This window comes from Mus caroli, chromosome 11, assembly GCF_900094665.2.
Source record: "Mus caroli chromosome 11, CAROLI_EIJ_v1.1, whole genome shotgun sequence".
Taxonomy (NCBI): Eukaryota; Metazoa; Chordata; class Mammalia; order Rodentia; family Muridae; genus Mus; species Mus caroli.
Genome location: NC_034580.1, coordinates 8,093,444 through 8,117,244, shown reverse-complemented (window position 1 = coordinate 8,117,244; position 23,801 = coordinate 8,093,444). Strand labels below are relative to the sequence as shown.

Sequence of the window (23,801 nt, the reverse complement as noted above, 5' to 3'; positions counted from 1 at the left end):
CTTGACTAACAAATGAAAGGAAAGTATCCAATGCCTGTGAGAGGAGGGGAATGTTAGGTGTCCTATGGCTCCTAAGAAAACATTATCACCCCACATGGCATAATTCCACCCCTCTCTCTCTCTCTCTCTCTCTCTCTCTCTCTCTCTCTCTCTCTCTCTCACACACACACACACACACACACACAATTTTAAAGTGATCTTGTAAATAGTATATTTCCTTCTGGGTTTTTCAAATATCCAATGTATTATTTATTTCTCTATCTCCATCTCTTTTTCTCTATCATGTGTTACCTTCCAACCTCTATCCCATGTTATATAACACCTATTTTTCCCCTTCTTCCTGAGTGCAGCAACTGATGAGGGGCAGGGACAGCTCTCCTGCTCTCATGCCTTCAGCGCCAACATTCCCACAATGTCCAGGCAAGGAGTGTGGCCAACTTTGTACAGCTTGCCCCCAAGTGGCAGCCCAGACCAGGGATATCTGCCTAGCCTTTGGTAGCCTCTGCTGCAGGGCCATGGACCCAGACATGATCCTTGCCAATATAGCATAGGCCAGGACCTCACCATGGCCTTAGGTGTCATTGCCAGCTACTCACATCAGGCTATTCCTCACTGCTCTTAAGTTTCCAGTTCTTCTTCTCTTCATTGTGTACACAACCTTCAGCTTTTCTTTCTCTTCCAAATTTCTACTACTTTCTTGCTCATCTTAGTGTCACTTGGGGCTTCTGGTTATCTGGGGTTGTCTTAGGAGTGCTATGTAGAGGAATGTTAATCCAGCAGCATGACAGCTCTGGCAAGGGATTACCTCCAAGGATATGATCCAAGGATATACCTTTAGTACACATCTTTAATCCCAAACAATTCTGTGTAATTGAGGGCAGAGAAAGATTTGACAGAGTGAATCAGAGAGTATATGTCCAACTCTCAAGAGAACAGACAGAAAATAGAGACTACTTAAAGAACAGTGAGGGAAAGAGAATTCAATTGAAGTGAGTTGAGCTCAGTTCAGTGTAGTTTGAAGCAGTTTAGTGCATAGAGTTCAAAAACAGTCTTTCCAAGCAGAGCAATCCAGTCAGAACCATGAGAAGTCAATTTGAATCAGTCAGCTTGGAGAGGCATTTGAGCCAGAACAGTTGAGTTGAACCAGCCATCCAGAGTTCAGAAAGAGATAGAAATAATGAATTTATTCAACAGTAAGTCTTGGAGGCTGAAATATTCTAGGTTTAGCTCAGCAGATGGAGGCTGGAAGCTGAAGCCTTCAAGGTCTGGGCTTGTCTGGCTTGAATTTGTGCTGGTCTCTGTGAGTTCATGTGTATATCAGCCCCACTGTGTCTGGAAGATACTGTTTCCTTGGAGTCATCCACCACATCTAGTTCTTACACTCTTTCTTCCTCCTCTTTCCTCTTCCATATAAATCCCTAGGCCTTGAGGAGAGATAGGGCTGAGTGTTCCAATGTCTTTCGCTGTCTTCACATTGTATCTCTGTTAATTAACATCTATTCCAAGAAGTTTCTCTGACAAAGGTTGGATGATGTCATGACCTATGGATGTAACAATACACCATTAAGAGATGTTTTATTGCTATGCTCACTTAGGGGAATAATAGTAGGTTTTCCCCAAGAGACTTCATAAACAGTGTCAAATGTGGGTTCTATCTCATGGAATGAGCCATAAGTTCAATCAAAAGGTGGTGGATTTCTCCAATAACATTTGTGCCACTATTCCACCAGTATATCTTGCAGGCAGGTTGTAAGATATACTGATGGTGTTGCTGGTCACAGGTTCTTAGCTGGGTAAGGTTGATTACTTTGTCCTGTGGTAGCAGGTATAGTACCTTTTAGCACTATGAACACTAGTCAGTAGAGTAAAGCTTCTAGTTGGACACCAGCTCAATTTTCCCATAGTCTATGAGAAAATTAAGTGGTATCTTCAGTAACGGGATCTTGACATGTTGTAGATGGTAACACATAGCTTTGGCAATATAACCTGTAATCTTTTGCAGGGTGGATATCCACAATAGAAATGGAAAAGATGAAAATTGATTTAAGACAAAATTCAAGATGGAAGTTAAAATTCTTTTAGAATTGAATCAAAATAACAACACAAAAATATGCTTATACAATGAAGGCAATGCCGGGAGTTAGGTTCATAGTATTAAGTACCTACATTAAAAAAAAAAACTGGACAAATCTCACACTATTAACAATGATGCACTTCAAATTTTTAGAAAAAAAAAAACCTAGAAGAAATAGTATCTACAAAGAGTGTATGGGAAGAAATAATCAATTAGTAAATAATCAAATTAATAAAATTAGAGATGAAAGGGGAGACATAATAACAACAAACATGGAGGAAATTTAGATAATCATAAGGACATACTTTAAAAATCAGTATTTCACCAAACTTGAAAACCTAAAAGAAATAGATGAATTTCTTTATAGACATTACCTACTAAAACCAAGATGAAATCAACATACCCATAACCCCTAGTGAAATAGAGCATCAATTAAACACCCAACTAAGAAAAAAAGAACTCTATGTCCCAGTGTAGAAGTCTACCAAAATTTCAAAGAATAACGAATGTCAACAATCCACAAATCATTTCACAAAATAGGAACTGAGGGAACTCTTCCAAATTCTTTTTACAAAGTCCCTATACTAAAACAGAGATTGAACAAAAAATGAAAAATGTAGACCTGATTTGTGAACACGATGCAAAAATTCTCAATAAAGTACTCAAAAACTGAATTTAAGAAAACATCAAAAAGATCACCCATTATGATCAAATTGACTTCATCACAGAGATACATGGTTCAACATATGTAAATCAGCAAACATACCCAGCACATAATAGATTAAAAGTCAAAAACAAAATGTTTATCTCATAGATGCAAGAAAGGTTTTGATAAATCCAAACATTCATTCATGATAAAAGTACAGGAGAAACAAGGCATACAAGGGACAGAGAGTGACATAATGAAGGGGGTTTACAGCAACTCAACATCACCTTAAATGAAGAGAAGCTCAGAGTGTTTCCACTAAAGTCAGGAACAAGTCAAGGAAGGATGTCCATTCTGTCCAATGTAGCACTCGAAGTCTTAGTAAGCAGTAAGGACAACTGAAGGAGATCAAAGGATTACAAATAGGAAAGGAAGGATTCCAAAATCCACATTTGCAGACCATTTATTTTTTTTATTTCAATATACAAATCATACTTTTATTTAGTCAAATTTATTATCATTTTATTGTTTTAATACAATTGTAAATGGAATTACTTTTTAGTTTCACTTTTATACTTGTGTGTGTGTAGGCGCATGGGCCTTTGTGCACAGACATACATAGAGGCCACAGGAGGGTGTTGGGTATCTCCCACTATCATTATTAACATTATTACTCTAAGATGAAGTCTCTCAGTCTTCTCATTTTAGATGAGATGATTGACACTAAGCTTTTTTTTTCATTTTTATCAGATGTTTTCTTCATTTACATTTCAAATGCTATCCCGAAAGTCCCATATACCCTCCCCCTCCCTGCTCCCCAAACCACCCACTCCCAATTCCTGGCCCTGGCATTCATCTGTACTGGGGCATATGATGTTCTCAAGACCAGGGCTTCTCCTCCCATTGGTGGCTGACTAGGCCATCCTCTGCTACATTTGCAAGTAGAGACACAGTTCTGTGTGTCTGTGGTTAGTTCATATTGTTGTTCCTCTTATTGACACGAAGCTTTAATGAGCCACTTATTTCTTTTCCGTAAGGCTGAGATTACAGGTATGTACAATTATGCCCAGCTTTGTGTGGGGGTGCTAGGAATTTGAAATCCCTCATGCTTACCCAGTGATCTGTATCCCCAGTCCTCATTTTTATGCTTTTCATTGCTGATATAAATAAATATATTTTTCTTATTGATATTTTCTCTTACAATCTAATTAAATAATTTTGTTAATGTTGGTTGGTATTTGGACAAAATTTTTTCAGGTTCTTGGTGTCTTGTTCAATGAATCAAGCTAAAGATATACACATATAGGGAAGTTGCAGATTTTTGTTCTAAAACAAAGTAAGGGTACAGGTCAGAAATATACTGTCAAGAATAAAATTCTGGCTACATTTATAAGAGAGTGCTAAAGTTCCCAGGCTACTGCCTCAGGCTTCTTTTGTGGAGTTTAAAGGAAGGAGAGGCTCATTACTAAGGGTCATAGTTTGAACGTTTCTCTATTTTAATTAGTGTATTTGAGCTATATGAACTTTTTCTTGCTGCATATACCCCCTTCTTATAATGCATCTGATTTTAATAATATGCTTAACAAATTATACATATACATAAAATGGTAAAAGTTCTCTTAGAAGACACCATTTGCCTTACTAGTCCAGTCCAGATTGATCCACTTACTCCCATACCTGTATAAATCTGGACCATGTTTGAACAGAAGAAACTGGTCCACAAAATAGGATTTTAAATATGGGGGGTGGAATTAGAAACTTCTTTTCTTGCTCAGGATGGGTTGTATAAGCATGGCGCTTGATAGGTAGAGGTCCTAGGTTGCTAAGCCTATTGTTAGGGGAGGGATGTATATATACAGTATGTGTATGTAAGGGCTTAGGTTGTCATGGCATTTGTAGTAGATAGATGTGTTCATAATTCAAGCTAAGTGGAGTCCTCTATTGCTGAGGTAGTCTGTATAGTCTCTGGTTAGCTATCAATTTTACTTTCAGTGTGCATTTTTAAGAATATCTCACATGTTGTTTTTTCTACAAGTAGAGATAGTTTTACTTCTTCCTTTTCAATATGAAAACTTTAATTTTCATTTCTTGCCTATTTGCTCTGACTAGAATTTCCAGTAAAATTTGAAATAGAAATGTCAAGAATGAAGTAGATGTGGTGACAAATTACTATATAACAATTATTTGGGAGGCTGAGGAAGGAAAAGCTGTTGAATCCAGGAGTTTGAGACCAGTCTAGAAAAAAAGAAAAGGCAGGTTAAAGAGAAGAAATTATGAAATTGGGCAGCCTTAGCTGGCTCTGATCTACCTGTAAGCTTTTCATGGGTGATTTTAATTAAGCTCACAAAATTCCCATTTAGTCAAACAACTTACACATTTCATCATGAAAAAACTGGATATTTGACAGATACCTTTCCTCCTGTGTTTATATGATCATATGGCTTTCGCTGTTTGTTATTCTGATGTAATGTACCACACATATTGATTTTTAAATATTAAACTAACTTTGAATTTCTGGTGTGTCAGGGGTCCATACACATGGTATATAATTTATTTATTCTATTTATGGATTTTGTTTGCCACTAATTTGATAAGAGTTTTCAGTTATATATTTATCCAAGATCTGCTTTCATGTGATATCTTTATCTCTATGTGGAATATATATACATATACATACATACATATATATATATATATATATATATATATATATATGTGTGTGTGTGTGTGTGTGTGTGTGTGTGTGTGTGTGTATACATATATATATATGTGTGTATATATATCACATAAGTCAGGAGCATATTGGGAGTGATCAAATAAAGAAACTTCTTCAAATGATAAAATGTGCAAAAAGAACAAAAATGGTTATATGTTGTTTTCCTTTCATCTTGAACACTTAATTTAAGGCTTTCTCAGTTCATTTTATCTCAGTTATACACATACTCGTTGAGTGAGCTAATGAGATATAGACTGAGCTTTATAAGTGTTCAAGGCCTGCTGCAATCTTGTATATAATGTGTGAAGATGTCCTGAATAGACTGATTTTCCCCTGCTCTTTGTTTCATTATGTTTAGAAGATGATCTATAAAAAGCCTTTTAAAAATACCAAACCTGTCTCTTTATATCTGGCTGAAGTATGATTCCAGTGAATATTATAGTTCCTTCCTTAATCAGTACATTAACTGGAATTAATATCTAGTAGGCAAAATACTACTAATGTGAATATATTTTGAGGATATGGTCACAAGGCATTTATCATTTTCCTTTGACAAACTGGGTGTACTCACATACAGGTGTGTTGGCATGTGTGCCCATCCATCTGCATATGTATATGATTAAACATAATTCCATTTTGAACATAAGTGAGGATTAGAGATGATTCAAAGTGGTAATCTGGGAGGATTTAAGTTCCCTGTTGACATTATTGTCCTGGTGGTATAAGACATGCAAATTAACTTTTCAGCATAGATGATTTGTTTTCAGACTTTGATAAGAGGCTCTGATGTAGATTTGAGCCTGACATTCCAACCTTGGTGTTTAACTCTTTGCTGACAATCTGCACACAAACATTGGTGGCTGAAGTTCAAGAGAAAGATCAGGATGAGCACGGCTCCATTGCTCCTTCTTCCTAGGGCTGAGGCCTGAGAGCTCCCAAAGAACCTTGCTGTTCCAGGCAACCACGCCCTCCCCACTTCCCATCTCTTGCCTCCTCGCATACTAATCTTCTTTCCACTTCCTGCTGAGCTGGGTGATTGCTGGTCTCTGCCAGTGTTACCTCATTTCCTCTACTGGGAGGTACTCCTCTGTCTCTTGCCTAAGCCATCATGACGTGGCATGCTTCCTCCTGTGAAGTTTTCATTAATCCCCTTCATTCACTGTGCCATTTCTTTCTATTTCTCTACCTTGAAAGAATGTAGATGCCATTTGGAGGATTGTCATCTCTAGTGAGACAAAGTGTTAGACTTAGGGACCAGAGAGATGGCTCAGCAGTTAAGAGTGTGCCCGCTACTCTTGCAGAAGACTCAAGACCTGTTCCCAGCACACCTATCAGATGATTCGCAGCCACCTGTAACTCTAGCAGGAGCCAATGCTTCTGATCTCTGTAGGCATCGGTGCTCAAGTACACATTTTCAAGGACCCTTACCTCCAACAAACATGTAATTAAAAATAAAATACAAATGAAATAATGTGGGCTTTGGAGGTGGATAGTCTGGCTATAAAATGGAAAAAACAGATTGGGGATGCCCACAGGGCTGAAGATGCTGTCGGGGCAGAAGGAGCCATTCATGTGGCTCGATACCTTAGTGGTGGCATAGACACCTTAGTGATGATTCAGGAAAAACTGTTGTCTCTGGAGGTAGGAGCAGTAGTAGACAAAATGTACCAGGACTCCATTAGTAGACATATAGATCATGAGCATGTCTGGTAAATGACGCCATGTGGGATGGAAGGGGCCATCTAGAAAATCACTGCTTAGAAACTTGAGGCTAAGCTGGGCAGTGGTTGCGCACACTTTTAATCCCAGCACTTGGGAGGCAGAGGCAGGTGGATTTCTGAGCTCGAGGCCAGCCTGGTCTACAAAGTGAGTTCCAGGAGAGCCAGGGCTATACAGAGAAACCTTGTCTCAAAAAACAAAAACAAACAAACAAACAAACAAAAAAACAAACAAGAAAGAAAGAGAGAGAGAGAGAGAGAGAGAGAGAGAGAGAGAGAGAGAGAGAGAGAGAGAGAAAGAAAGAAAGAAAGAAAGAAAGAAAGAAAGAAAGAAAGAAAGAAAGAAAGAAAGAAAGAAAACTTGAGGCTAATTACCTGGCAGGAAATTCAGAGGCTGGACTAGAAGGAAAGCTCTGATCCAAGAAAGGTGTGATGTTGCAGTAAATTTTATTTGGAGGTTTCTACCCCACCTTAAATCATTTAGTTCCCAAATAAACGGCACCAAACCCTTGAATGTATAAGCCTTAAAGCACTAGAGCTGGGCAGATATCAGCCCTCATTGCCATGCACTTACAATCCACCTACCCCACTGTGATTTCTCTTCTCTTTCTCCTCTCCTTGTCTTCATGGTCCCTCTTCAGAGCCCAAGCCAGGGAACCAAAGCCCTGCCTATCTCTCTTCTGTCCAGCCATAGGCTATAGGCATTTTTATTAGCCAATCATGAATAACTTGAGGGGCAAGGTTAATACAGAAAAAGCTGGTATACAAGAGGATTTGCTCATCTTGGAGCAACCAGATCATGGGGTATAGAATTTAGCATTTGAATACAAGCAGCATCAGACCAACCCACTGCAAACAGGACTAAATAGATATCCAGAGCAGCCCTGACAACACAAAAAGCTGGAGACTGGGTACCAAAATAGATGCTTCTATTGAGCCTTGAGGAGAAAGATGATATTAAATGCTACTTGCTGGATAGGGAAGAAAAGGATGGTTGCGAAGCCTTAAGTACTTACTACTTCAGTCCAAAATGATGTAGGAAGTAGATGTGGACTTGGAGAGAGCAACTCGGAATTTAATCTAATTATAAGAAAGTGACAGAAAAGAGACAAGGTGGTATTGTTCTAATATAATGTTAAGCAAAGAGACCAGAGGCTCACTGTATGGGATACTACCATGTAGGAAAGTTTCCAGGTCACAGGCTTCAGAATTTTCATGGTGGAGAGGATCAGTTTTGTTAGGGTATCATGAAGTGATTGAGTCGCTCTCCCAATGTTTACAAATCCACAGTGCTTCTACTGTTAATTTTCAATAGTCAGAATTCACTTCTAGAGAATGCATGCATGCATGCATGCATCTAGACTCCCTCTTCCAAATGCATTGCTACTAAGCAATGGGATAGTAGGTACCCTGAAAAACCTTCCAGAATAATACCTGGTATAATCAAATCTTTTCAGTGCTAGTACCTGTCAATAGCAACATCCCACTCTTCCGGTGCTGCCAGGAAGCACCAACTAGTGTTGTCTTACTTTCCTAAATCATCTTCCTTCCTATGGTGCCACTCTCTATGCCTGAGGAGGTTTCTGCTGTTGTTATTTTTGCATTTGTTTTTTTAAACAACAAGACATATTCTTGACCTCTGACCTACAGGACTTTTTTCTTCTCCACTTTGATTTCTGATGTATCTGTTCTAGTTTGCCTGCTGTTGCAGTGATTAAGCACTCTGACCAAACACTCAGGAAGAAGAGGGTTTGTTTTACTCACAGTTGACAGTCCATTATCAGGGAAAACCAAGGCAGGAACTCAAGGCAGGAGCTTCACACAGAAACCAGAGAGGGCAAGTAAGACTTACTGACTCCCCTGTCACAGTCACCCACCTTTCTTAGCTCTACTGGTCTAGGAATGGTCTGGTCATTGGACCAGACCCTCCTACATAATTATCAATCAAGGAATACACCAGAGACACATCCCATGGGTTAGTCTGATGGAGGAAATCATTTAATTGAGGCTCCTTCTGTCCAGACGTGTCAAGTTGGCATCCGAGATTAGCCATCACATAGCCTATTGCCTTAGAACTATCACAGAATGACTATCATTTACATTCTTGAGACATCTGCTAATCTAGAAGATCATTTGGACCTGGGGATATTTGATTTTTCACTCCTCTATATTCCAAGAAGGCATATGAGACATTCACAAATAACCTGCATCGTTTGAAGACCTTAAAAAGAAGTACATTGAGAGGTAAATAAAGTACTAATAAATTCACAAGCAATCAGAGATTGGATGTCTATAATCTTTTTTTTTTCTCTTTTACATGAGGTGTTATTTTGTGTCTGTGTTTTCATATCACATTAGAGCATCATGACCTCTGTCTGGCAGGGTTCCTCTTTAGAGATTCCCAGCCACTCTGACTGGTAATATACCAGCCATCTGATTAAGATGCTGAGTCTTGACCCAAAAGTGCTTGAGGTCCATCTGCAGAAAGGCAGAATGTGTGCTGAGACCCTGGGAAGCCCTGATAAAATGCAGATTCTGACTCAGTAGAGATAAAGTGAAACTTGAACATTTCTAGCAAGTTTCTAGGTAGACTTGGGTGACAGGACTTGTCAGTTAAGCCATGCTGGGGGCCTGACAACTCTAAGCTAGAATCTAAGTTTCTTTTTTGATCAACTCCATGACTTTGGGAAGGCACTTTACCTTCTCTGAATCTCAGTCTTGTGTCTGTAAAATCATGCATACTTCCCAGTCTTTTAGGCAGTGGAACTCACATGTTCCATGCCTTGGATAATGCCTGGCATCTAATTTTTCAGCAAATGCTTCCCAAAAGTCTTTCTGAGTTTACTAGAAAACCCCCCTGCTACCAGGTAAGGGAATTTCTTTTGCTACCAGTCAGAACTTGGTAAAGCTCTTCCTGGAATCTTTTCTAAGTGTTCAGTCTGTTCAAGTCCTGTGCTCTCATGGTTTGCCTGGAGCTCCTTGTCCCCTGGAAATATCCTCTCACGCCTCTGGACAACAGCTTCCAACTCTTGGCACTCTGCCTGATCCTTGAAGTTCTGAGAATTCATAGCTTGGACCCTCACCTTGGAGTCAGGTAGTCAATCTTTTTTGGTAGTACCTGAGATTGAACCTATGACTTTGTACATGCTATACCATCACTCTACACATATCTCAGAGGCTCACTTTACTCTTTCTTTCAAGATAAAGTCTCACTAAGTTGCCCAGGCCTTGAATTTTGCACACTTTTGTGTTAACCCCAGGAGTAGCTATGATTACAGTCAGTGCCTCCAAGTCTGGCTACCAAAGCCCTACTCTATCTCAGCAAGGCTGCTGCAAGAATATGGTAAACAAATCTTGCTTCCAAATAGACTCGTTTTGTTTCCTTAAAAAAAAAGATTCTTTTAAATTTTATGTGTATGGGTGTTTTGCCTATATGTATATCTTTGCACCATGTGTGTGCCTGGTTCCCACAGAGACCAGAAGATAGTGTTTAATCCCCTGAAACTGGAGTTAGAGGTGCTTTTGAGCCACCTTGTGGATTCTGGTAACTGAACCCAGGTCATTTGAAAGAACAGCATGTGCTCTTAACCTCTGCAGCTGCCCCAGCCTCAGTATGTTTCTTTTCTGAAAACAGTCCTTCCCTGTGTCTATGTCCACCCCACCCCCAAATAAATTGATTACTGGATTGCATTTCCTCAAAGGACTGGCAGCCTGATTATAGATCAATAAGTAGCTCCTCCTTGGCATTTAAAAACAACTTCTGTTTCTGCTGTCATGTGAGATGTGCAATCCCAGGTGGCTAAGCGTGGCTTTAACCACAGGCTTCCTGTCTGCAAAGCAGAGGGGAGTCAGGCATTTCTACCCCCAAAACAGGCTCAGGGTACTCTTAGTGTTGATAACAAGAGGAACACATTCAGTTGTCCATGATTACTAAAGGATATGTAAGAAATATGTTCTCTACAGTGGAAATTGCTGCCCTTGGGTAACAGGAAAAGGATGGCCATTACATTATATGTAGGAAATAGAAGATAGTGAAATAGATGCCAAACACACAGTGCAACCCCTATAAGGAGGTTTATATTACAGCCTCTTGATTCTCTTTCAGAGACTGTTCTCTTGGGCATTTAAAGTGTATCTCTAATATCAATCGTTGAAATGAGAAAGACATTTGCCCACTGTGGCTATTGTTATAGGAGGCTAATACCAATAAAGTGGTCCTTAAATATCCCCACAATGTCCTCTGAGATTGGAAAGAAACTTTAAAGATGAAAGCTGATTTAAGAATTCATCTGCCCTTGTGAAATGCTGCTATTCTGACACTTGTGAAGTCATCTCAGTCTTCAGTCCGAATACCTCACCTCTATGTGCATGGGGATGCCACTGTAAAAAGATGTGAAAAGACTCATCTAACACACCAGGTGGGTGAGTTTACATAAAGCTTCCTCCGTATGCTGGTGTAGTTGTGTTAGGGCTTGATTTCAGTCACCAAAGATTCCCAATGGCAAGAAGCATTGTAGAGATCATGTCCTTAGAACACTGCATTAGGAATGATAGCTCATGGAGGAACTGGTACAACTGTATAAATGAGGCCCTGAGGTAGGACTATGTCTTGATTCCCAGGACAGTGGAAATATCTGCCCCAAAGTCCCAGCTCACCCACCCCTACTGACCCATCCTCTGCCCTCATGGTTGTCATCATGTGAACACAGTATAGGGTTAGAGGAATGAGGTCAGAAGGTGTGCCCAGCTTTGGGAATGTCATTCACAATTCAGAGAAATCCCTGAGATCTGTAAGATTTCATGTCTTGCAACCCCTCAGCCCCTGGGGCCACACACATGGTCATCCTGGAAACAGTTGTGATACATGCAAACCGAAGGATCCAAAGTATGGTAGGGGAAATGGATGGAGTCAAGGCCCATGTCAGCAGCAGAAACATGGAGTCAAAGCTCAGAAGCAGGTTCACAAAAGTCTAAGTACTAGGTGAGCTGGCATACGATCAGACTCAACCTTGAGTTCTGCCCAAGGTGGACACTGTTGCTGAGGATAACATTGGATGAGACTGGATGAGGAACCCTGGGTACTGGGCCTGCACTGTTCTGGGCTGAGGAAGGCACTACTCTCTGGTAGCCATTATCAGCTTGTCTGGCAAGAGAAAGTAAAACCAAAGGCTTATTATTCCTTTACACACACACACACACACACACACACACACACACACACACACACACACACTTTTTTTCATCTCTGACTCTTCTTCCTCTGTAGATTAGCATTCTTTGCTCATGGAAGGTTACTTCACAGATCTAGCATACCCAGTACTGTCTTGGCTCTAACTCTAAAGTGAATCTACCATTGAGATGCTGATCCCCATTTCTCTCCTATTCCTGTTGGGGTTGGGGGGCATCTTGTAGAAGATGAGCTAATGGAGATTGTTGCTGAGGCTCCAAGAACCCTCTTAATGCATCAGAAGGCATTTCTGCACCTGAGGATTTGTGCCCTTTCCCCAAGTCAGAGGAGCCTTACTACATTTAACTTAAGCTGGTTTTTCCTGCCCTCTCCACTCACCAACAAGCACAAGGACTTGAGGAGGGAGGTGGGGAACTTGCTAGGCATGAATCTTCCTCACTCTGGAATCAGGCCTAGCCTTTCAGGAGAAGCTGTAGGGAGACATGGAGTCTTGGAGATACATCTGTCCAGAGGGAACCTGGAGGAGACCAGTATTGGGTACATGGCTTTGAGCAGGAGAGAGCTGTGCTTGGTTATTGTCTCAAAGCTGTCTCAAACTGCCTCTGAAACATGGGCTTAGAAGCAGATGCCACTGGAAGTTGAGGGAAAGTAAGACCTCTGCGAAGTGGGAACCCAAGGAGCATCCTTTATGTACATTAGGAATTGAGGCCTCAGGTGTCCCACTGCGTCCTGTACCAGGAAGCCTCTCCCACTACTATTCCTGAGTTGCTTGAAGCTGGTTTCCATATTTTAGACATTGGGTGTTGCCCAAAGACTGGCACATTAAAGGCTTGCTTAAGTGACTTTGAGCAGTAAAGGCTAGAAGGATAGTAGTGACGGGTCCTCAGGTCATTAAGAGTGTACCCTCAAAGGGACTATGGGACACTGTGATCTCTCCATTGCTTGGTAGCCACAAAGTGAATAATTTTCTCTTCTCATGGTTCCACCGTAGTTATCCTGTTATAATTCCCAGACAATAAGGGCAATCACTGTGGCCTTGAACCTCCAAAGTCACCAATCAAACAAACATTTCCAAAGCACATTGCCTTAGGCATTTTGTTGATGAATGGATCACAGGTCTGGCTCTCTAACTCCCTCTTCTCCTGTCTGTTCTCATCCATTGAGCCCTAACATTCTCAAGTGCTGACAAACTTGTTCTTCTCTTCCTTTAACCTTGCCAAAGATCCTGAAACTGCAGGCTAAAGTCCAAATCCTTAACTAAAGCTTTAAAACCCCATGGGACCGGTATGTCTTGGCTCTAGCCCTCTAAAACCTTCTTCTGGTCTTTTTCCATGAAGAGTGCTCCAGGTTGTAACCTGGAGCAAACTGCCTGCAGTATGAACACATGTTTCTCGAAGAGCCCTGGGTGCCTTAGGTACATAGTCCCAGCATCCAGACTACGAGGAAACAGTATTTGAGTCTTCTTCCAATTAAAAAAATTATGTGATTCAGTGTTTTTTTCCATGCATATGTATATATGCATTACATATGTGCCTGGTACCCTTGGAAGCCAGAACAGGATATCAGATCCCCTGTGTACTCTCTAGTTAATATCAACTTGACTCAAACTAGAGTCATTTGGTGAAAGGGACTCTCAATTAGAAAGTGTCTTCATAAGATTTGCCTGTAGGCAAGTTTGTGTGCATTTTCTTAATTTTTGATTGATGGTTGAGGGCACAGCCCATTGTGGATGGGGCTACCCCTGAGCTAGTAACCCCAGGTTTTATAAGAGAGCAGGTTGAACAAGCCTCGAGGTTCATGCCAGTAATCAGCACTCCTTCCTCCCTGGCCTCTGAATCAGGTCCTGCCCCCAGGTTCTTGTCCTGTTTGAGTGCCTATCCTTTAGCAATAGTGTGACATGAAAATTGTCAGGTGAAATAGATCCTTTTCATCCCCAAGTTGTTTATAGTGTTTTATCACAGCAGTAAAAACGCTAAGGAAAACACCCTGGACCTGGAGTTATAGCTGAGCCACCACGCTATGTCTGGAATTGAACCTAGGTCCTCTGTTCGAGCAACAAGCAGTGCTCTTAACTGCTAAGCAATCACTCTATCTCTGTTTTGATGTCTGTTCATTAATGTTATATTATGTTCTGATTGTGTAAGATATTGATCGATCAATCTTGTCCAGCACATTTACTAACTAAATTGTATCGAGTGATTAATGAGTTTTTGATCAAATAAACTTTTTTGGAATAAAGTGCTATATTCATGTCCTCTCATCAGAAAAAGTTATTGTTTCTCAGGCCTCAGAGAGTGTGCCCCAAGGACTGAAGTTCAAGTCATGGAGTTTGGGGTGGTGAGATTGTGGGAATGCCTAGGAGCTTACAGAACTGGTAAGGATTAAACTCCTGGCAAAGTGACCGCCTTGCTATATCCCTCATAGATTATCTCTCTGAGAAACAAGATAGGAAAACTGCTGAACCAGAGGGAAAGAAAAGGGGTTTGGTGATTCTGACTATCCAGCAAAGAGAAGTAGCTCATACAACAAGAGGAGGGAGGGGACAGAAGAGAGAAAAGAGCAGAAAGACCTGTCAGTGCAGACAAGGAGACTTGGCCAATGCTGCTCTTTCATCTTGCATCTTGCATCTTGCATCTTGCATCTTGCATCTCGGCATTGCTGAAAGATGACTCTTCTGTAGAGACCAAAGAAGCAGCATCAAACAGAGCCCCAAGTATCATTCCCCGCAAGGAGTCCCTGTGCTACCCAAATATCAGTCCCTGTAAGGTATCCCTGAGCTACCTGGGATGGATGCTCATGAGCTCCGGGATACTTTTTTTCTTCCAGTTTCTCATTCTGGGGAGAAACAGAAAAGGGACACACGCACATGCACATGCACACATACCACCAATTTCTGCAAGCCACCACATGGGCTCAGTTCTAGGAGATAATTTTCAGTGGCATGACCCACCTTTTTGGTTCCTTTGTATACCAAGCTGAGCTCGGGGAGCCTGGAGAACCCAGCTGCAACTCTTCCTGCAACACTAACCCCAGGAAAGACGGGTGACAAGAGCTGCCTTCTGGGGAAAGCCTGGGGTCCCTGGAAAATGACCTGGGATCTCCTCTGCTGCTCAACCCAGAGCATTTAAGAACAAGAGCTCTCCCTTGTCAGTCCAATGGGAGTTATCTAGTATTTGCCAATGCATGCTTCTTGATGGCAGTCACCAACATCTCTACACTTCCAAGTGACCTACCTCTTAGGGTACATACCAAGCCTCACTAGACTTAGGGATGAAGGCTAGGTCTTCAAGAGTTTTAACAAAAGTGAGAGATGAACACTTTCTCACCTAAAACAATCCAGTCAGTGACCAGGGTACCAGGAGCCAACGTGTATTCAGTGCTTACAAGCCCAGAAATGTCAACAGTAACTTGTTTCATTTATTCAACCTGGCACTGCCCCCTGCTTTACAAATCAGGAAACAGACTATACATGCCTCTGGGCTTAGAGACTGGGCCCCAACTCCCAAGCTTAAGTGGTGTTTCTGTGCTTGATACTGGCATAGTCAAAGGAGCCATGCAAGGGCATGGGGAATGCTGGGAGAGGGAAAGCACAGTAAGGACAGACAGACTCAGGCCCGTCTGTCCCCCATGTGCCTGCAGAGTATTCCCACCCTACCCTTCCAACCTGGGTCAGTGCCAAAGCCTGCTTGTATTTTGCTGCTGAGTGTGGACGAGACAGTTGGGAGGGCACTACTGCTCAGCTATGGAGAATATCAGCTAAGTTCCTATAGCCTTTGACTTGTAGGTGGCAAGGAGCAAGTCAGATGAGCCAAGTGCATCTGGAAAAGCCTAGAACAGTAGAGAGGCCTTGCTCCCAGCTAAAAAGGAGAAAACTAGATCCCACTGCATGAAGCAGTGACTGTTGGGAGGAAGTGGAGGCAGCTGGTAGCAACCAGGCACTCTCCAGCTCTGGGCAGTTCCTCTCATGTTGAAGCCAAGGTACGGATGTGGTTTCCAACTCTCTGGAGGCCCCAAAAGATATGTATCCTGGCCTCATGCAAGCTTGATTTAGAGATAAGCGCTGGCCTGGAACCAAGAGGAGCTGGGCTGCTTAGCACAGATCCCCAGCTTTCCCCTTGCCTTCCCTGCCCCTCACTGCCACATTGCTGCTAGGTCCAGGAAGTACTGAGCATGCTCTTTTGGTGACCTTTGAGTTTGGGGCCCCCATCTTTAATGTTCCTCAATGAAGACAGAGGTAGCACTTCCTTCCTCCATGGAAGAGGCCTTTTGGCAGGTAAGCACCTGGCCTTCACATTCCTCTGAAATTTGCCTGAGTTGTTCCACTCACTTGGGGCTAGAAAGGGCACTGGACCCACACAGATCCACCTCAGAAAGGCTTTTCTGACATAAAGGGTCCCATGGTATTTTCTCAATCCTCCATAGACAAGATTTAGATCTCTATCTTTATCATTTAAAAGCAGTCTTGGCATTAAGAGCCACATTTGCCACACAGTGGGTACTCAGTGATTCTTAATATAGAATGGGTGGAGAGGATGAGAGAGACAGAGGGAGGAAAGAAGAGAGGGAGGGAATTTTCATCTAACTCTTGTATTTACTTGTTAACCGTGGAAGCTAGGGGTGTGTGCGGATACATGAAGAAGGAGAGGGATCACATTGTGCATCTAGAAATCAGATTGGTCATTCTGAGATGCTACTTAAGGTTATGTGCCGAAACTTCCTGACAAATAATAATTTTAGTTTTGTTTTCCTTCTTCAGGTATTGTAATAGCATGATGGTGCAGCTTCATCTTCAGCCTGACAGGATTTAGAAGACTCAGAGGGTTTGCTTGTAGATGTGTCTGTGAGCATTTTTCTATGAAAGGGGAGATTCAGAATAAAACAGAAAAAGGAGAAGGTCCCCCTCTCACCAGTGTCCCCTCTCACCAGTGTCCCCAATTACCAGAGTGCCCTCTCACTAGTGTGCCCCCTTCACCAATGTTCCCTCTCACCAATGTCCCCTCTTACCAGTGTCCCCTCTCACCAGTGTCTCCTTTCACCAGTGTCCCCTCTCACCAGTGTCTCCCCTCACCAGTGTTCCCTCTCACCAGTGTCCGCACTCACCAGTGTCCCCTCTCACCAGTGTCCCTACTCACCAGTGCCCCCACTCACCAGAGTCCCCTCTCACTAGTGTGCCCCCTTCACCAATGTTCCCTCTCACCAATGTCCCCTTTCACCAGTGTCCCCTCTCACTAGTGTGCCCCCTTCACCAATGTTCCCTCTCACCAATGTCCCCTCTTACCAGTGTCCCCTCTCACCAGTGTCCCCTCTCACCAGTGTCCCCACTCACCAGTGTCCCCACTCACCAGAGTCCCCTCTCACTAGTGTGCCCCCTTCACCAATGTCCCCTCTCACCAGTGTCCCCTCTCACCAGTGTCCCTTCTCACCAGTGTCCCCACACACCAGAGTGCCCTCTCACTAGTGTGCATCGTTCACCAATGTTCCCTCTCACCAATGTCCCCTCTCACCAGTGTCCCCTCTCACCAGTGTCCCCTTTCACCAGTGTCCCCTCTCACCAGTGTCCCCCTTCACCAGTGTCTCCTCTCACCAGTGACTCCACTCATCAGTGTCCCCCTTCACCAGTGTCCCCTCTCACCAGTGTCCCCTCTCATCAGTGTGTCTCCTCTCATCAGTGCCCCCTCTCTTTGTCACTGTGTAAGCTGTTTATTTCTGTCCTGCCTTTATCTATAAATCTGAACCCTTTGAAAACATGAGCCCCAAATAAACCTTTCCTCTTTTAAGGTGTTCTGTCAGGCATTTACTTACAGCGATGACAAAACAACACATACCATGATGGATGGCATTACTTTCTTCTATACATACTAATGGAAGCTACAATTTTATCGTTAAAATACTCAAGCATTTCAATGTTCAAAGGTATTAAAGGTGTCTACTATCAAACTAGGTAAATTTTTGTAAAGGTATTTTGTGATTAAACACTACTATAATCACATTATACATGACAATGTATTGTTTTTAAGTGTATCACCTCAGTGTTCACCACAACCTTTCAATATGGACATTTTTTTTTCTTATTCTACAAAGAGGATATCACTACAAGATAGACATTTATTATACTGTATAAAAACGGTAAGGATACAAAAGTCGAGGGTGCAAATGACCCTGCAGGGAAAAAGGAAATAAAGTGTACAAAATCCAAACTCAGAAGAGGAAGGGTCAGTACAAAAGTAAACCCTCACAGCACACCAAACCAAGCCCAAGGCACTGATGGCACTGAAGCATTAATACATGCCGTAGTATTATTACCAGTAAGATTTTGCCTCCTGGTCTTTGCTGGGTAACTTCTGATTCCTTAACCCGAGTGTATGCAAGGTTTATTAATGCACTTAGAAGAAGAACAAAAACATGAAGAGATCAAGCCAGTAAGAACACATGGAAGATTAGGACTACCAAGTATATCCCCTTGCCCACGAGGCTGGGCCCCACCATCCCAAGCTAGCTGCCTGTCTCCCAGTCTTCAGTACAGCAAGGCTGAAAGAGACCTTGGGCAAGATATTTCTGGATGTGGCAGGCTGTTGCACAAGATGCTTGTGCTGGAGGATACAGGTATTGCAAAGGCACACCCACACAGATAAGGAGAGATTTGCGTAGTTCCCTGTCCGATTTGCACATATTCCCATTTGACCCAACACTCAGGTCATGAAACTACTCACCGGTTGGAGAAACCCCCAAACAGTGGCTGTCCCCCCTTCCTTAGTTTCATGACCTCAGCTTACTGTGATTGAATACAAGATGACACAGGCTTGGTCCCGAGTGTATCAAGCACAGGAGAACAGGGTGCAAGAGGATAGGTTCTGAGGCACAGAGAGCCAATGCCAGTTTCATCCTTGTTTTTTTTTTTTTTTTTTTTTTTCTGACTTGGGGGAGAATCATTTCAGCTATGTACTAGCTTCCATATCCGGAATATCACAGCCTGGTAGTGATTACTTCCAAGGGCTGCCATGAAAAGGAAATATGATCACACACCTTAGTGGAAGAGCCTGAGGTGTGAGTTCTTTTTGTCTTCAATTGTTTAATGCAGAGTCTGCAGGACAACACACTGCTACAAGCAAGGCGGCTTCCACTTTCCTTAGGATTCTTTATTTGCCATTTGTTGCCGACAAGAGGACACGGAGAAATTCAGGCAGCAGTTCATGTCACTGCTCCATCCTCATTTCCCTGTTATCTGCCAAGAGAGTTGGCTAGCAGTATTTTGCAGCCCCTTCCTTTCAAATGGGCCAGCACACAGCCAGTGTATGGGAGTGTGAAAACATGTCATTAACAGCTCAAAGGAACCACACTGGGAAAAGGTCTAACCAGCATACTCCCACAGAGGGAGAGAGCTACCAGTAAATGGAAGTGACAAGGATGCACTATGCAGAGTGGTGGTAGCATCATTGAGCTGTGCACACCTGCCACTACTCAGGAGCACTCACGGAGAAGGTGACCTCCCCACAAGAAATATTCAAAAGCCATGATGAGGCATTGATTCTTTGTGAGCCAAAGGTCACAGTGTCCCCCCCATACCCTCCACTTCACTGAGAAAATAGGCTAAACAATAGCAGTAGGCCCTGAAGAATGAATATTTTCAACATTGTCCCCAGAAGGAGGGGATGAAAACTTTAGAAGACATTTGTAAATGTGGCCGCTCTGCCTTGGTTTGCCAGGCAGGAATACAGTCTGTTAGGCTGTTTTGATTGGAAAAGACCGTGGTTCTACACTGAAACTTTTTCTGTGATTTACAAACTCACACTTAGATTTTTCACTTGAGAAAGAACTTGTTAGAGGAGCCAATTAAAGTGCAGGAATATGTAAATCACACACACATGACTATATGTGTATATACAAACACACACATACGTATGCATACTGTGTTTTAAAAGGTATTGTTGTGGCTAGTATAAAGATCTGCCTTTATGGATTTGTTTTCCCCTGGGGGCAGGAAACCACCCTAAATTTCTGTCCTAAAGCCTTTCTAATATGGAGCTTAAATGTTTGAAAATATTTAGTTCCTGAAAATGAGATACTGTAGATTTTAGAGGATATTATCACCAGAGGACCGTGAAACAAGTCAGGTTATAACACATAGCCACCACAGCCCTTGGTTATGGTTATGTTTCTAAGACTGAACTTTGACTCTCAACAGTGTAAGAGGCTGGCTGCTATCTTCTGCTGGTTTTGTTTTGTTTTTCTTCAAGAAAGAAAGCAAATAATTTTCCTTTTCTTTTTTTCTTTTTTGAAGTGTTGGGTGTTGAGCTTATAGCCTTGTGTCTGCTAGGTAAGTACTCAACCACTGGGCTCCAGCCTTAGCCATTAGGAATCTATTTCTGATGAAACAATAGAGTCTTACAGACTTTCTGTTTTTGTTCAGACTGGGGCCTCACACATGCTAGGCAGGCACTCTACCACTGAGTCACAGCACTGGCTTCATTCCATCCACTGCTGCCAGGGAGCAAACACTGATACCTATCTTTTAATAGGGAGAGCAAGTAGCCTCCAGTGTTAATGAAATAGAATCTAGTGGACCAGCTCAGAGTCAAGGTGGGGAAAGACCAATAACATCCTGGGAGTGTATAGGCTTTTTTAAGACATGTGACCTCAGTTGAAGGATCCAGAGTGGCTGAGAGTCAGAATGAGTAAGCTAGAACACATCAGCCAACAGTTGTACAATTGGGTACCAGAGTATAGGACCATTTTTTTTTTCTATTTATCTCTTAGCTAAAACCTGGCTTTCATGAGAACCTACTGACAAACTTACAAAGGTCTTTAAGATATCATGATTCCCACCTCCTCCGAAGTAATTTAGTGGCATTTTTCTCAGTTCTCTTTTTCAATTCCCTTCTCTCCCCAACCCTGACATATCTGATCCCCTATTAACTCTCAATGCTTTCTTGTCACTTTATACCCTCTCCAAGACCCACCCATCACCATATCTCACTGCCTAGAGAAAACACGCTGCATCTCTCCCTGGACCATGGACTTCTCAAGTCTTCCCCTCCACACTTGTCCTTTAATTTGGGCCTTAAATTCTCTCTCCATGTCAACAGGCTCTCAGTTAGGTCCCCTTCTGGCTATTCTTCATCCTAAGGATGAGATCCAGTCTTTCAGAGCAGAGCCTGTCTTGTCGAGACTGTCCTGATTTCTTTATATAACATCCTCATATCTGCTCACTCCTAGACCTTCCTCTTTGCTTCCCCACTGGCTCTTCCCTCTGCCTGGAATAGCTGTTCTTTATGTACAGGCCTTTCACAAGTATCACTTCCTCAGAGAAGTGCCCTCTGACCGCATCCTTTGGCTCCTCTCATCTCCAGTTTTCTGTCGTAATCAGTGGAAAAGAAAGTATCTGCAGCCAGGTTTTCTCTTTGCTGCCATTCTGTACCTGGCCACTCTCCTCTCCTTGAAAACTAAGAATCTCCATGAGAGCCTGGTCAATCTTTCCAACAACAGTCAAAGGGAGGCCTTCATGGGGTGTGGTCTGACACCTGCACAGTTCTTTTCCTGAGCTACAGATCTTACTGCTAGCTTAGCTGGCTTTCTTCTCGGCTGTCTAGCTCTGCCTAACACTGGGTCTCTCTTCTCCTTACACAGCTAGCTTGCTTCATGACCTTTATGGAACATAACCTTTCATTATCAAATGAGATCCTTGAGCTTCTACCTTGGATCACTCCTGAGCTCTCACCCCAGGAAGGTACAGCCAAGGCTGCTATGCTTCCTTAACCTAATGTGTGCTGGATCATCCTGGGCCCTTGACTGGGCCCTTACTATCATCCATGTCTCCATGAGCATGGCTTTTGCTAGAGGGATTCTGTCAGTCCCCTGTGAGTTATCCTCCAAAATCTCTGGGATAGACCTGGTGCTGATATGGATCCCGAGAGTCCAGAGAGGCAAAACCAGCAGCGTGTTTCCAAAGCATACTCATATCCCTTTTAGGAATCACAGCTATATCAGGCTATTCAAGACACTGAGATGGGAAGAGAGCTATGGCAGGAGTTGCTGTAGGCATCCCTTGAGAGTAGGAGACTGGGAGGGTACAGAAAAGTTGGATCAGGATAATCCTGTACTGGATCCATAGACATCTGGCTAAGGGCACTCTATATTTCTGTTACATTACCACGTCCCCATTCCTTTTGAGATGTTCTGGTACAACTGGACGGGTTACACTGTTGGCCTGTTATTCCATGTTTAAGTACCACCCTCCTGGCTCCTTCCTCAAGCTGCCCCACATTTCTTCTAACGTTATTTCTCATCCTCTTTCACACACTGAACACTGCTGTGACCTCAGCCAGCTTCTATGACAAGCCACAAAGCTTCTGGTTGGCCAAGCTTTTCCACTGCCTGGAATAACCTCACTTTCCTCTCTGGCAGGCACACGTGAGTCACACATAGCTTCAAAGTGTGGCTTAAATGTCAATGTTGCTTTGAACTCACCTGCCCCTCTTCCTCACTCACCCTCCCTCATCCCCAGCTCCCTCTGAACTCTTGTCCACAGGGTGAAACCTTAGGGCTGACAGTACCACCGAGTATATTTGTGCATCAGTACAGTAATAAACAGGGGCATCTTGAGCTTTTGGGGAGCAGAGGTTGTCTTTGTTCCCTGGTGATCTCTGTCCCTGATTCTGAGTCTACATAGAGTGGATGTTCAAAACTTACCATCCCGGTAGGAAGGCACAGTTTAATTCCGTCACCAAGGAACTGTGAGCACCTTGAAACTGATGATGTGGCAGCCACGGCCTCTATGGAATAGTGAAGGATGCAAGAATGTCACAGAGCTTACTGCAAAACCCCTTTGGCCTCAGTTTCTATCTTTAGAAGAGCCACTTGCCTGTTGGAGCCAGTTGCTACTGCCACCTGGCGTCCATTTACCTCATGTGCAGGCTGGGTTCAGTTAGAAGCTCAGTTCTTCTGGTAACTATTATTGTTACAAGGAGTAATTTGGAAATATAACCCCTGATTTACCCCCATTCACCGTGGCAGAAAAAAAATCAATCATTTTGAGGAGACCTTTTATTTGTCTTCCAACTTATCATTCTAGCTTAGACATCGCAGCACTCAGAGATGACTTGAGGCTGAGGAATCTGTTGCTTCTGCAGCAACCTCAGGAGCCATCAGGCTGTCTGCATCTGCAGACCCGTGGGCAGGATAGATATGTATCGTTTTAGATTACTCATAGGACCATTAGCCTTATTTCCAAGGTCAGAAACAGTTTGGGTTTTAAAAGGCTAGCAGGCTTAAAGAGGTTACCTCCTGTAGCCAGGCAGGAACCCCAGTGGAGCAATAGAGACACCAACCCACCCACAAAACCCAAAAGTTAACCTGTCTATGAGAAATGCAGACACAGAGGATGCAGCAGACCTTGGGAAGGGACAACCAATATCCAGCCCAACATGAAACCCATCCCATGGACAAGCACCAATCCATGACAC

The 23,801-nt window shown here is 42.7% G+C and overlaps 1 long non-coding RNA gene across 1 annotated transcript; it reads right to left on the bottom strand.

The window, feature by feature from the left end:
• Window positions 1-831: 831 nt before the first annotated feature.
• LOC110304347 lies at window positions 832-23,127 on the bottom strand. The gene is made up of 3 exons (XR_002379067.1): window positions 23,029-23,127; window positions 6,008-6,149; window positions 832-1,541 (listed from the first exon to the last, which is right to left on the bottom strand). It is a non-coding gene; the product is annotated as an uncharacterized LOC110304347 (long non-coding RNA).
• Window positions 23,128-23,801: the final 674 nt, after the last annotated feature.